General features: G+C 40.2%; 1 protein-coding gene and 1 long non-coding RNA gene across 4 annotated transcripts in view; one reads left to right on the top strand and one right to left on the bottom strand.

Moving 5' to 3' along the window:
- LOC105491781 (phosphatidylinositol-4-phosphate 5-kinase type 1 beta) overlaps positions 1 to 14,054 on the top strand; it is a 307,266-nt gene that overhangs the window by 24,295 nt on the left and 268,917 nt on the right. Inside the window, exon 1 of one of the 3 annotated variants that reach the window (XM_071077709.1) lies at positions 10,936 to 11,227. The exons of 1 other annotated variant lie outside the window; for it this stretch is intronic. The gene's annotated coding sequence lies outside the window, so the exon portion shown is untranslated. Of the gene's footprint in view, positions 1 to 10,935; positions 11,228 to 13,522; positions 13,654 to 14,054 lie in introns of those variants that run through there. One more of the 3 variants, XM_071077708.1, reaches the window with a different exon arrangement.
- The window catches only part of LOC139358119 (uncharacterized), a 36,395-nt gene continuing 35,837 nt past the window's right edge, over positions 13,497 to 14,054 (bottom strand). Inside the window, exon 2 of the long non-coding RNA XR_011612484.1 lies at positions 13,497 to 13,635. This is a non-coding gene — a long non-coding RNA (uncharacterized lncRNA). The remainder of the gene's footprint in view (positions 13,636 to 14,054) is intronic.

The following is a 14,054-nucleotide window of genomic DNA, read 5'->3' as shown; positions in this document are numbered from 1 at the left end:
AATATTTCTTCTCCCCTCTTTTCATGAGAAAGGATTACCATGAAATGGGGCCAGGCAGGCCACTGGTTTCCTTGAAGTCTTAGTTGAAATCTGTTCCTTCAATCATTAACCAGTAAACAGATATGACTTCCATCATCTTCACTGTCAAGGAAAGTTACCTTTAGCACATGCCTGTGGATGCCTTTCAATATGTGTCATAATTTGGTTTCAAGGGTCATGTGTTATGGTCAAGTGCTGCTTCAGAATCTTAGAGGCTGTTCTAGAAATCTTGATGTCTAAAGGTTGCCATATTTCAGTTTAACATCAGTTTGTGAATATCTGTTGTGCCAATACGATTTTTTGTATCCCTGATGTCTGGATAGAATGTATGTATTTTGTGGGGAAAACAGAAGAGGTGAAGCTAACACTGCATTGTGTACAGTGGACAGGATCAATGATGATCCAGTTCCTTTGTCTTCCCAGCAAAGAATAGCCTCTGAAATGAGGCTAATGTTGACCACTTCCATAGATTATTGAGAGGGTTAACTGAGATAAAGGAATATGGGTGGCAGGAACTAAGTAAATGATACTTCCTTTCACTTTTTATGTGCAAAGTATTTTGAAAGGTGCGGAGGGCAAAGGGGCTAACATTTAGACTGAGTGGCTGGATGGGGAAGCAATTGCAAAAACAAATGTGTGATCCTTGCCATCAGGGAATTTGCAACAGATTGGAGGAGCAGGGCAAACACATTCAATTAGGGGAAGATAATGCAATTAACAGAAATATGGTAAAAGTACTGAATGTGGCTGGAGTTAGACAGCCTTAGGATTGCAAATTAAGCCTTTGAGGTTAGCGCATGTGATGGTTTGTATAATCCAGATTTGAAGAAAGGCTGGTGCACAGGGCAAATGCATGCTAGGAAAATACTCTGAGAGACAGTCACACACTTTAAAAAGTGATAAAATGTTGTAATTATGTTCTCTACTTTTGAAAACTGCCTCCTCTTGTTTACTTCACTGTATTTCAGGAAGCATTTTATAATAAGCAAACTGCAACCCTTTTTATAGTGTGTGTGGAAGGAGGTGTGGGAAGTGATGGCGTTGACTCTCAGCTACTTCTGGCTGACCTCTGTCTTCAAGGGATTCCTGAGTCTTCACCGAAGCACCATGGGTGGGGCTACTGCGAACTAGTCACGAGCTAGATTTGCTTGCTAGCCACTCCTGAAATTCTTATTGTGGTGCTGGAATAGGGAGGTGGAGGAAATAAGCATTTTATTTATACCTCTCCTTTGGGATTTACCACCTTTCAAGGTGTAGTTTCAGTTATTTGCAGGTGTGTCTTATCTTCCCTATTGGATTGTAAATTGCTTGAGGGAGGAAGGGTCTCTTGTTTATTTTTCAATAAACAAAATGTTGTCATAAGGAATTGGCTTTACTCCAAAGTCTTGCTGATTGAATTACATGGATCTTTTTTGTTGTTGTTTATTTAATAGCACTATTCAAGAGTGTCTGAAACTATGTCAGTATTCATTTAGTCTTTGGCATATTTGGGATTCAAAGGAAATTCATTCTCTTACCACGTCTAACTTGTACTCCCCCGGTGTTAGGGATCAACCACGGCATGTTTTAGAGTCTTCATCTATATCCCTCTGGAAATTCAGAAATTTGACCACCTACTGTTTGTGCAGAGGAGATCAGAGGAGGCACTTGTCTCACATCTGATAGCTAAACCAGACACCTGGGTCTGGTAAACAGAAGCAAGTGGAACCCAAAAGAAGACAAATTGACACATCTAACAAATGTAGGAAGGCCACTGTTTTCCCTGGGCATGGCTTTCTGGGAGAGCTCAGAGTTAAGTAGCAGTTGACATGAGAGAAATGGCAAGAACACAGTGGAGTAGAAAGGTCTGCTGTCCCTGAGGCAAAGCTGGGTAATTCTTGCTTGGAAAGAGTGGGCATTACAATTGATTACTGGCACAGTGGGCAGGCATCCATGAAAAACTCATAATCCGGTGCTGGTGATGTGGAGTCGAGGGGAGAGGGGGTTGGAGATGATGATGATGATGAAGATGACGACGATGATGTGGATGGAGCCTGTACCAATTTTGATGCTTTGCACATCCATTGAAGTTTGGTGCCCTCTTCCTCATAGTAGAAGGGAAAGTTATTTGATCTAGGTGTAGGCCGCAAGGTGATTGTAAATACTCATGTACTTGTGTAATTTAATTGGCGGTAACTTATTTTTAGAAGTCCTCTAAGAAGCCAACCATCCAACCACAAAATTTCCAGTGGGAAATGAGAAGCAGATTGCAGAAGAAAACCTTGCTGCTTACCGTCTATACACATGCAGTATGGCGCTGGGTGCTGGTTATTCCTCCAGTACAATGGCTAGTCTCTGCCCACTTCCACCAAAGTGTGTGAGCCAGCCTGGCATTGAGCTCCAAACTGCAGAGCCTTGCATATTTTGTTTTTCTCTGTTTGTTCATTTTGTGTCTACCAGTCCAACTGGTTGACATGTGAAGCAGTGTGAAGAATGAGGGCTAACTGTAGTGCTGCCCAAAGAATTTTTTAAATTGCTCTTTCCCTTGAATCCTATTGTTTATACTATGCACAAACTCTGTGTGACATTTACATTTGGGGAAAAACAATTGAATAACATTTTTCTCAGTCAGTTTGAGGTCACAGACCAAGGGTTTTTCTCTTTTCTTCTGAGATCCCCACTTATTGAAACACTTAGCCTTTTTTTTTTTTTTTTTTTTTGAGATGGAGTCTTGCTTTTTCCCCCCAGGCTGGAGTGCAGTGGCGCGATCTCAGTTCACTGTAACCTCTGCCTCCTGGGTTCAGGCGATTCTCCTGCCTCAGCCACCCAAGTAGCTGGGACCCAAGGCGCAGGTCACCAAGCCCAGCTAATTTTTGTATTTTTAGTAGAGATGGGGTTTCACCATGTTGACCAGGCTGGTCTCGATCTCTTGACCTCATGATCCACCCCCTCTTGGCCTCCCAATGCGCTGGGATTCCAGGCATGAGCCACTGCGCCCGGCCATACTTAGACTCTTTAAAGGATCATTTAACTAGTATATTTATTAGGAGGCAGTAGAATGTACTGTGGTGATTAAGAGCTTGAATTTGGGCGCAAATTCTGGCTCTACAACTTCCATGCACCCCCACGAAAGTCACTTAGCTACTTTATTCTTCAGCATTTTCAACTATAAAATGGGGGTAATTACGTTCCTACCTCATTGACTTATTGTTAAAAACTCAATGTTAAGCACTCAAATTCTTGCTAATATTTATTGGACAATTTGATTGATCAAGGCACAAAGTACATACAGAAAAGTAGATGAAGTTCACCCCATTAAAGAGTTTACTACAGTGTTGTTGAGGAAATATGCATGTGAGACACAACCAACTGCCTGGGAACTCAAAGTAAGACAGGTTTTATTAGAGTTCAGAGGAGAGAACGATCACTCCTATGTGGGAGGCACACAGAATTAATAAAGCTAGAAGAAACAATAGAAAGGGAAAGATGTCTTCACTGGGAGGGAAGGACCACAAGAATGAAGGCTCAAAGCTACATCCAACATATCTCTACTGCTTGGTTGAGTGGTTGACCAGTGAAGACTGCTGGTAGCAGGCAGATGGGTCCAGAATGTATAAAATGGACTGGATATAGAAGATCCTCCTCCTTTTTCTCTCTGCTTATTTTTCCTCTAATGTGATGACTGCTACCTGCTCCCAGGACATTTTGCTCAAATGGTCTTCAAACTCACAAGGATAAGAATGTCCCTCCAGTCTATACAAAAGGGAGAAACAGGACTGATAAGGAAGGAAGAACATGTTTATCTATTAATCCACAATCTGATGGAAGAACTATTCTGCAGAACATTTGGTGAGGTTAAAAGAGAAAGAAAAGCAGCCCATCAGTTTGATTGTTGTGGGAACCTTCTACCAGCCAAACAGATGGAGGCTGAGGCTGATCCGTTGATACTATACAAATGGCAAAACTGGAAAAGGCAATAGGAGGTGACCATCTCAGCTTCTGCTGGCTAATTGGGCTAAAAACAACCCAGTACCTTTCAGTCTATTTTTGTCACTTTTCAGAATACAACAAATAAATTGCTGTATTGGATTTAACACCAACCATTAAGAAAGAATGACTTTATGGTGTGGAAGATGGAGGAGCCTTTGATGACAACAGTCCTGATCTCTTGGAAGTTTTTTTTAACTTATATGAGAACATGTTTAGATTTAGAACACTATTACACGTGTAGTGAGAGAATTCTTATATAACTCATACCAGTTTCCCCATCTTTATCTTATATTAGTACATACATTTGTCACAATTCATCAACTGATTTTGATATACTACTGTTTTGCTATTTTCCGTAATGTCTTTTTTTTTTTTTTGGTGGTTGCTCTTGTTCCAGGATCCTATCTGGAATACCATGTTATATTTGTTATTAGATTTGTCATGTCTACTTAGGCTCCTCTTGGTTATGACAGTTTCACAGATTTGCCTTGGTTTTGATGACCTTGACAATTTTGAGAATTACTGTCCAGTGTTTTTTTAGAAAGTCCCTCGCTTGGGATTTGTCTCATGTTTTTCTCATCATTAGACTGGAGTAATGTACCCAGGAGTGTTTGGGGGATGTCATATCAAGGGTAAAACTATCGTATCACATCACATCGTATCAAGGGTAATACTATTAATATGACTGATCACTGTTGATGCTGATCTTTATCATCTGGCTGAAGTATTATTTGTCAGGTTTCTCCACTGTAAAGTTATTCTTTTTATTCCCTTCTCTTTTTATACAGTAGTCTTTGGAAGGAAGTCACTCTTTTTAGCCCACATAGAAAGAGTGGAGTATCCTTTAGGGTGAAGTATCTATAAAAATTATGTGCAATTATTCTGCATGAAAAATTTGTTATTCTCCCCATTTATTTACTCATTCAATCATTTATTTATATCATTATGGACTCATATATTTTATACTTTGAGTTATAATCCAGATACCGCTTCATTTTCTTGCTCATGTTGTTCCAGCTTTAGGTCATTTTTTGCCGCCTCTTGCAGTTGGCTCCTGTAATCCTTGAAATACTCTTGTCATTTTGGGGCTTTGTTTGCTTGCTGGCTTGCTTTGTAGCACCTTCTTACTTTCTGGCACTACAAGATGCTCTTAGCTCACTTGTATACCACATGTATTTCCTGTCTCAGATCTCTCGGAATTTGTAACTATGAAGAAAAAAACTCCAGTCAAAGACATATTAACAGGGCTTTGGGAGAGCAGATTTAAAAACATTCAATGAAAATAAATCAGATCTCACAGCTTTTTAGGGATATGTAATTCAGAAGGGATGAGAGTTTCTGAAAAGTGAAATCCTGATTAGACAAATATGATGAAACTTCATGAGAGATATAAGGAGATAGAATCTAAGGGAACCCATGTGGCTTCAGAGGACACTTTATGATTAATTTGTATTTTAAAAAGACATGCACAGAAGATGAAGAAAGAACTTATGATTGAACTAACTTTCTAAAAATATCACCAAAAGTTACTTAGCTGCTGGTTTGTGAAAATGATTATGTCACTCTACTAAATGAAATTATTTGGTTTGCCTATAAAGCAGCTATATTAAAATGGGTACTCTTGTCATTTCTCTGAATTAATCTCTGATCATCATTCATTTACTCAATGAATTTTCAGTTGCCCACTGTGTGAATTTTTTTCTTTTTTTTCTTTTTTTTGAGATGGAGTCTCGCTTTGTTCCTCATGCTAGAGTGCAGTGGCATGATTTTAGCTCACTGCAACTTTCCTGGGCTCAGGCAATTCCCCTGCCTCAGCCTCCCAAGTAGCTGAGATTACAGACACCCACCACCACCCCTGGCTAGTTTTTGTATTTTTAGTAGAGACAGGGTTTCACCATGTTGGCTAGGCTGATCTCGAACTCCTGACCTCAAGTGATCTGCCTGTCTCGGCCTCCCAAAGTGCTGGAATTACAGGCGTGAGCCACCACACCTGGCCTACTGTGTGAATTTTAATGCCCATTATGTGAACTCTTAGGCTCTGGGGATGCACAGTGGTAGATTTTTGGAGCTACCAAAATCTGTGTTCTCTTGGAGTTTATATTTGAATTATATATTTTATATATATATTATTTATTTGTGGGCTTTTTTTTTTTTTTTTTTGAGACACAGTCTTGCTCTGTTGCCCAGGTTGGAGTGCAGTGGTGTGATCTCAGCTCACTGAAACCTCTGCCTCCCAGGTTCAAGCTATTCTCGTGCCTTAGCCTCCCAACTAGCTGGGATTACAGGCATGTGCCACCACGACCAGCTAATGTTTTGTATTTTTAGTAGAGATGGGGTTTAGCCATGTTGGCCAAACTGGTCTCGAACTCCTGGCCTCAAGTGATCTGTCCGCATCAGCCTCCAAAAGTGCTGGGATTACAAGCGTGAGCCACCGCGCCTGGCCATGAATAGATATTTTAAATATGACAATAATACATGCTTTGGAGAAAGGTAAAGCAGGATAAGGGAGTCGGGGGTTCTGAGGTGGGGTGATGGGACTATTTATATACGGCAGTTGAGGAAAGCCCCATTGCTAAGGTGGCATTTGAGCAGAGACAGGGAGGAAGCAAGGGAATGAGCCATGTGCATACCACTAAGAAGAGTATTTCAGGCAGAGGGAACAGACAGTGCAAAGCCTGAAGCAGGAATGGCTTGGAACACTCCAGGAATAGCAGGTTGGTCCATGAGCCTGGAGCAGGGTCAGCCAGGTAGTGAGATGGAGTGAGTGAGGACAAACACACGTTTGGGCAGGTGGTGTCTGGGATGGAATCACGGAAGGTGCGTGTGAGTGGCTGTCGTGGGAGCTGTGTACTGCTGTGGAGTTGGGGTGTGGAGGTCCTTGTGAGAACTTGGTCTTTTTCTTTGAGGAGAGAGGAGCTATTGGAGGCTTTTGAGCAGAGGAATAGGGTCATCTGATTTCGTATTTGAAAAGGACCACTCTGGCCACTCTGAATGTTGCAAAAGTAGAAAGACCAGTTAAAAAGTCTTTTACTCTACTAGTATATTTTGTCTTAATCTATTAATCTTGATCTATTTGTATGCATATTTCACATGTAGTAATTGTGTACATACAGTTTTGCCATCTGTGTATTTTAACATTTTTCTTCTGTTGCTCTGTAGTCCTCAGGTTTATAACATTCAGTGGCTGCATAATAGTTTGTGTATAGTCTCCTACTGCTGCTGTAAAACTTACCACAAATGGAATGACTTAAAAGGATACAAATTTATTTTCTCACAGTTCTGGAGGTCAGAGTCCTAAAATCAAGGTGTTGGCAGAGCTACACTCCTTCTGGAGGCTCTAGGGGAGAATCCAAGTTTCCTTGCTTCTTCCACCTTGTAGAATCCACCCTCACTCCTTGACTCGTGGCTCCTCACTCCATCTTTAAAGCCAGCAGCATCTTCAAACCTTACCTACCCCTCTGCCTCTGCTTCAGTCACCACATCTCCTATTCTGAACCTCCTGTCTTCCTCTTCTACACACTTTGGTGATTACATTAGGTCCATTTGGATAATCCAGGATAATCTCCCCATTTTGAGACACTTAATTTAATTACATCTAGAAGATTCCTTTTACCATATATTCACAAGTTCTGGGGATTAGGATGTGAACATCTTTGGGGACATTATTCAGCCTACCACAGCTGATGTTTTATAGTTTACTTAAACATTTCCATTATTGAATACTTAGAAGGCATCCAGTTTGGGGCCATTTTGATATTCCTATACTTCCTCTATTTATATACTTTGACCTTCTTTTCTTTCAGATTGTGTCTCTTAAGATAAATATCCAAGTTTAGGTTTCCTGGAACAAAGAGCATGAACATCTTTTTTTTTTTTTTTTTTTTTTTTGAAACGGAGTCTCGCTCTGTCGCCCAGGCTGGAGTGCAGTGGCCGGATCTCAGCTCACTGCAAGCTCCGCCTCCCGGGTTTACGCCATTCTCCTGCCTCAGCCTCCCGAGTAGCTGGGACTACAGGTGCCCGCCACCTCGCCTGGCTAGTTTTTTGTATTTTTTTAGTAGAGACGGGGTTTCACCGTGTTAGCCAGGATGCTCTTGATGAGCATGAACATCTTATGTATTTGCTTCCAAATACAGTTACATTATTGGATGTCCATTTCCCTACAGCCTCACTAGGTTAGCCTTCTATCTCTTAAAGGTGTGTTTCCAGTTTGTTACAAAATGACATTATTGGTGTATGTATTTTATTTCCTTAATGGTTAGGTTGAACCTTTTTGGAGTGTGCGTGGGGGCATATGTCATTTGTATTTTGAGAATAGTGTTGTGTTTATTTTGCTTTTTAGTTGTATCTGGAGCTAGAAGAATGGAGACAGCATTAGACTGCTGCTTAAGTAAGGGCATAAGGCTGGCATGAATAGATGACATATGCAGAACTATATTGCTTTCAATTCTCCATCAAAGGAAATTATTTCCAAAATGAAAAGGGTGTTACTAAAAGGGATTTGGATGACAGTGAAAGAAAATCCAGGTAATTTGAATGCATTTACCTCTCTGGGACACACTGGATTGTATCTCAGGGTTAGCAGGGTTGAAGGAGTTAGCAGACATCATCTTTGAGCCATTGCTGGTGATTGTTGAGTGAACTTGGAGAGTGGCAGAAGTTCCAGAAGACCAGAGATATGCAAATGTTGTTCTATGTAGCTTTTGACAAAGTTGAATTCCTAAAACTTTCAATGTATGAAATGCACCCTTGCAAAATTTCTGGACTACCATCATATGAATTATTTAATAGTCCAGAGAAGAGATTGCATTGATCCTTAGGAACCAGCATAAATCTAGTAATGTGTAGTGACCAGTTGTCACATTTTCTTTTATAAAAGGGGCTTCTGTATTGGAAGATAATGCCAAAGACATCAAAGCATTTGACAAATATTTCTCGCCGTTCTCCTTACATAATAGAGAGATGTTTGGAGGATGACAGAATAATGCAATAAATTCATAGCTGATTCTATTCATATGCCATAACATAGGTAATGACTGAGTGTTTGTTGGCCTAGAAAGAGGTTTCCAGTGGCAGGTATTTAGGGTTTTCTTGGCCCCAAACTGAAGAAGGGTCCTTAGAACTTGGATAGAAATCTTAAAAATTCATATTTATGTGGCTAATGATATAAACCTATAGAATAAATCTTCATAATATGAACTATGAAAATAGGCCAACACCAACTAAATACATTTAACAGAAATAATGAGAACTTCTAAAATGAGGTTGTATTTAGAATTGAAACAACAGTTGATTTTCTTTATTTTTGGCCTTCTTGAATTTCACCAATTAAAAATAAAAACAATAACATTTGTATAGTGAAAATGACTTTTTAAGGTTAATTCGTGTATGGTAGGAGAATGCTGGGTCCACCTACATATGGTTGCTGTGAGAGCATGCTATAATAAAGAATTGCTGGACTGAGAGGAAAAGATGTGAGTACTGTTCCTGTCACCACCATAAACTAGTTGTCATCTTGGGCCAGCAGCTGGCATCACCTTTCTTGGGTCTGCATATTATCATCTGAAAGCTGGAGATGACAAGAGGTGGGGTGAAGTTAATCACTTTGCCCCATTCCCGCTGTCATGTGATATCAGGCAGTACAACTTGATTCTCATGTCCCTTGGCAAGTGTGGCCAAATTTCTAGACTCTTAAATGGACCCTTCCAGATATTTCTAGCTTAAACAGACCCTTTCAGGCCCTCTCTGAGAAGGGGCCTCTTTTCTTTTAATCTGCAAGTTCCTTCAGATCACCCTTCTTCAGGATCATATTAAACTATCCACATTTTCAATGCTTCATTTCAAGTTTCAAACAGTGTACTTGAGCCCACTTTGATCTCAGGAAGGTCAACATTTTTTTTTCTTTTTTGGGGGGCTCAGGCCCACGCCTTGACATTTCTGGATGAGCCTATAGCCTCTTCACCGGCCAAAAATGTTCCCCATGGCTTTACCATGGGGTCTGGCCTTCAGTTTCTCCATTCTCCATCAGCCGATCCTGAACAATCCTGGCCACCGTCAGCATTTGATCATCGACTGTTTCTCTAGCTTCCTTCCCAGCACCACTATTTTGATTCCGTTGTAATCTTTATGACCATTTAATTTTGAATTTTTAAACTTCATATTTTATTTTCCTATTTTGTATCTTCACATTATCATTTGTAAAGGAGTTTAAAATATTTCCTGTGCCTCAATTTACTCTTGCTTAGTCTGATTTTCCCCTTATCAGTCCTCAGATATCATCAACTCTTTATTTTCTGCTCTTATGGGACACAACATTTGTACATCTTCATACAACCTAGCCTTTGGCTTCTTTTGTCTATATACTTAGATTAACCTCTCAGAGTTGGAGATCTTTGACTGAGGGATGTAGTAGTATAGTTCTTGATCCATTTTGGGTACCTTTATTTTGACTGACAAAGACAAGAGGCCACTTTAGCACATTATATTCTTTCCTTAAAACTTTAAAATATTTAAGAAGTCAGCATTTATATTTAAACATAAATTTCAGCCTCCTTCTTAGGGCTTCCCTTAATACCACAGTAATTTTGGTTGGAGGAATATTTTGTAGCCTGTGATATCTCAGATTGCAATACTTCTCTGCCTCCTGTTTCCTGCACTTCTCCTCTAGCTCCTTCCACTGAGAATTCTCCCCAGGCAGCATTTTCACGCTTTCAGTGCTCATTTCAGGCACTTTCTTCTCTGCTGTGCCTATGCATGCTTGAGGCTTTGTCCTAAACTCATGTGACCTGCATAGCTAATTTCAGGTTCTTACTCTAGGCTTACTACTGCTGAACCCAAGAGACTGACGTATTGCCCAGACTCCTGCACACTGTCTGCCAGCCACAGGTACATCCTGGGGTCATGTATTATGCTCCTGGTTAGCACATTGGGCAGGAAACAAGCTACCCATTGTGGCTGTGACCAGGTGTAGAGTCTCTTTGCTTATCTGAAAAACAGTTCTTTGACCTCACTACCTGCAGCCTGTCCTTCCTGCTACTGTGTCCTTGATAGGCCAGCTCCCCACCCTTTGCCTAGAAAGCATTCCCAATCCCTACCAGTAAGATAAATGGAGCAAAACAGGAAGCCACTTCTGTGCGGCCCAAGGCTCTGCTATACGTGTGTTTGCATCCAATGTCTGAATTTTCTCCATGAAGAAACGGAAGATCTTGGGACAAATCTTTTGGTAAGATTTAGATATTGCATAGCTCCTAACAAGGCTTTATAAATAGAACTACTTAAAGCCTTTGGGACATGGATACTTTCAGAAAGTGTTTTTAGTTTATCTCATTTCTATACATGTTTTTGGGCTGACTAAATGTTAAGTAGTTCTAATACAGTATGGTACAATGGGTCTCTTCAGTCTCTTGGGTTCAATGGAAGTTAAGTGGCTGTTATATGTGTAGTTCACAACAGTAGAAGACAGAAATAACCTATGTCTTCTCTATAATCACAGAGATACCTAGCATGAGGACAGAGATGCCTTTTAATATATTTTTCTCGTGAAGCTCTCTGATAGAGGTCTTCTAGGCAATGCAGGAGTTCAAACTTCATAACTACGACTCTGGTTCAGTAGCTCTGATGAAATCACTGGAGCTCCTTTAGCAACTGAATTGTTTGCATGTCATAAAATTATGATATGCTTCAAAGGCAAATATTTATTTAGTGAGAAATGTAGGTGTGCACAGTAAGGCTTGCGCCTTCCTCATGGCATATTTCCTTATGAAGTTTATTAGTCTCTGACTCTAGGCAACGTGATATTATGGGAGTGGCACAGACCATAAATGTCACAAGATCTGAGCTCAAGCCATGATGTAGCTAGTTATCCTCGAGTTGTAAGACTTCAGGCTCAGAAGGCAGTCGGTGTGCCAGGGGTGTTTTACCGACAAACCTGAGAGGGATTGGGGGAAGTTTTAGATCAGGTCATTTCTAAGAAATCTTTTAGCTTTAAAATCTCAAATTAGTATTTCTAAATGCCATTTTACCCACTTTTATATAATTACCCATTTAACCAGACTTAGAAAATTATGAAGAAAAAATATATACTCTTTCATTCCCTAACACAGATAAAATCATTGTTCATGTTCTGGAGCATTAGCTTCCTTTTTTCTGAGCAGATATATCTAAGAAAGCCTAAAACAGTGTGTGTACATACATTTCAAAAATTGGAATCATATATTTTTTCATAAATTGATTTTTGTTTCATTTAACATTATCCCATGTCATCTGAGTAGGACTTAGAGTTTTTGTCCAAAACTAGATTTCCTTGGTCACTTTTGCAGTTTCTTTGAAATTTTCCGTATTGAAGACAATGTTATGCACTCTCCAAACTAAGCACCCTTGGCTTCTGAATGTGCTATAAGTACAGTCAGTTGATTTCATTCCAGAGAACAAGCAGTAGAAATATCCCAGAGCACTCTGCCTTCTTGCTGTCACTGCATAGGTAGAGACTGCCATGGCCAGGGGTCAAGGTGGAGGATGAGGGGTGACCCCTAAAAAATGACATTAGCATGTGACCAAACAGTATCTCGAATTGTCTTGAAAGCCCACCAATCCATTGTGGAATGACCTTTACAAATAGTTTTGCTTGTGTACAACCAGATGAGATGGGGCTGACTCTGAGCAAGGGAATAAAGAAGGGAAACTTGGTAACCAAGCCTGTTCTTTCTGTTCTCTGCCTCCCTCCTTCATGCCTCACCTCTTCTTCTCTTTGGCATTTATCTTCACACTCTCTAGCCCCCCAGTTATCACTTTCTTCTCCATGGGCCCATTGCATTTTGTTGATGCTGCTGATAGAGCCCTTATCACGTATTACTAATTGGAAGATTTGGGTGGTAGTTGTTGGGGGTGGGGAGAAGCAGGGTAGGTTATCATGACCCTACTCATAAGAAGTTTATGTCTCCTCACTTCTATATGAGTTTCAGAATTGGAAGATAATCTTAGCTAAGGTTAGAAGAACATGTGAAGCTGAAATATTACTGAATATTTAAAAATTGTTTTCCACTATTATTTGTTTCCTTGCATGTGGTTTCAGTGACATTATGGGTTACATTGGTTTTGGTGGCCTTGCTTGGAATTTCAACACCAGAGAGCCTATATTAAGAAATCCTACATTTAGTGGGAAGTTTTACTACATCTCTGGATGTACTATAAGGTCATCTGGTTTCTGATTCTTAAGTTCTATAATTTGTAGCACTGTTTCCATGGGAAAGTGCATTCCAAGTTCTAAACAGCTGAGTTTTGGATCTCAGCTCCTTTGAGAGTTGTGGACCACTCAGACACAAAATTATCTTTAAATATACAGATAGGTGTATGTAATTTGCGTTGTATGTAGAACTAACCACCATTTGAGCCCTTATTATGTGTCAAGGGCTATAATAAGAGCCTTCATACATTCACTTGTTCCCCTCCTCACCGTGATTCTTTGAGGTAGGCATTATTATCTCCATTTTACAGATAAGGAAGCCAAGGCCCAGCAGAGCTGAGATGTGACTGCAGAGCCGTCCAACCCCAGTCCTCTGACCTTTCTCTGTGCCTGATACCTCTCAGCATTTGAGGGCCTTTTCTCTTTCTGCTTCATCTCCAAAGGTCCTTCTAGGAGAGAGGTGAAAGGTAATTCTTTTGAAAATACATATTTTAAAGCAGTATTATTCCCTTCGAGATACCTATTGATTCCCTTTGATGGAGCCCAATACCATGCTGGATATTTGCTGTGTCTGAGTGGTATGAATGGGCATCTATGGGGGTGGCCTCAGGAGCCTGTAGAAAGAGGTACCCCAGGAAAATTTTTTACACAAAAGAACACTATAGCATCTGACTACAAGATTCAAATAAACACACTCAAAATGGTCTGTAGAGAATAGAGTGGTCGACAGTGATGGATAGCAGGTTTCTCTCTTTTTCAAAACAGATTTAATTATAGTGTTCACACAAATCTAACTGAAAATATGAGCCAGAATGTTCATTTGTTCACTCACTTATCAGCTATCAGACTTTGAATGAACCCACATATA

Source organism: Macaca nemestrina, chromosome 14 (genome assembly GCF_043159975.1).
Source record: "Macaca nemestrina isolate mMacNem1 chromosome 14, mMacNem.hap1, whole genome shotgun sequence".
Classification (NCBI taxonomy): Eukaryota; Metazoa; Chordata; class Mammalia; order Primates; family Cercopithecidae; genus Macaca; species Macaca nemestrina.
Note: the sequence above shows the minus strand (reverse complement) of the source record. Positions and strands in the feature narration are given on the sequence as shown.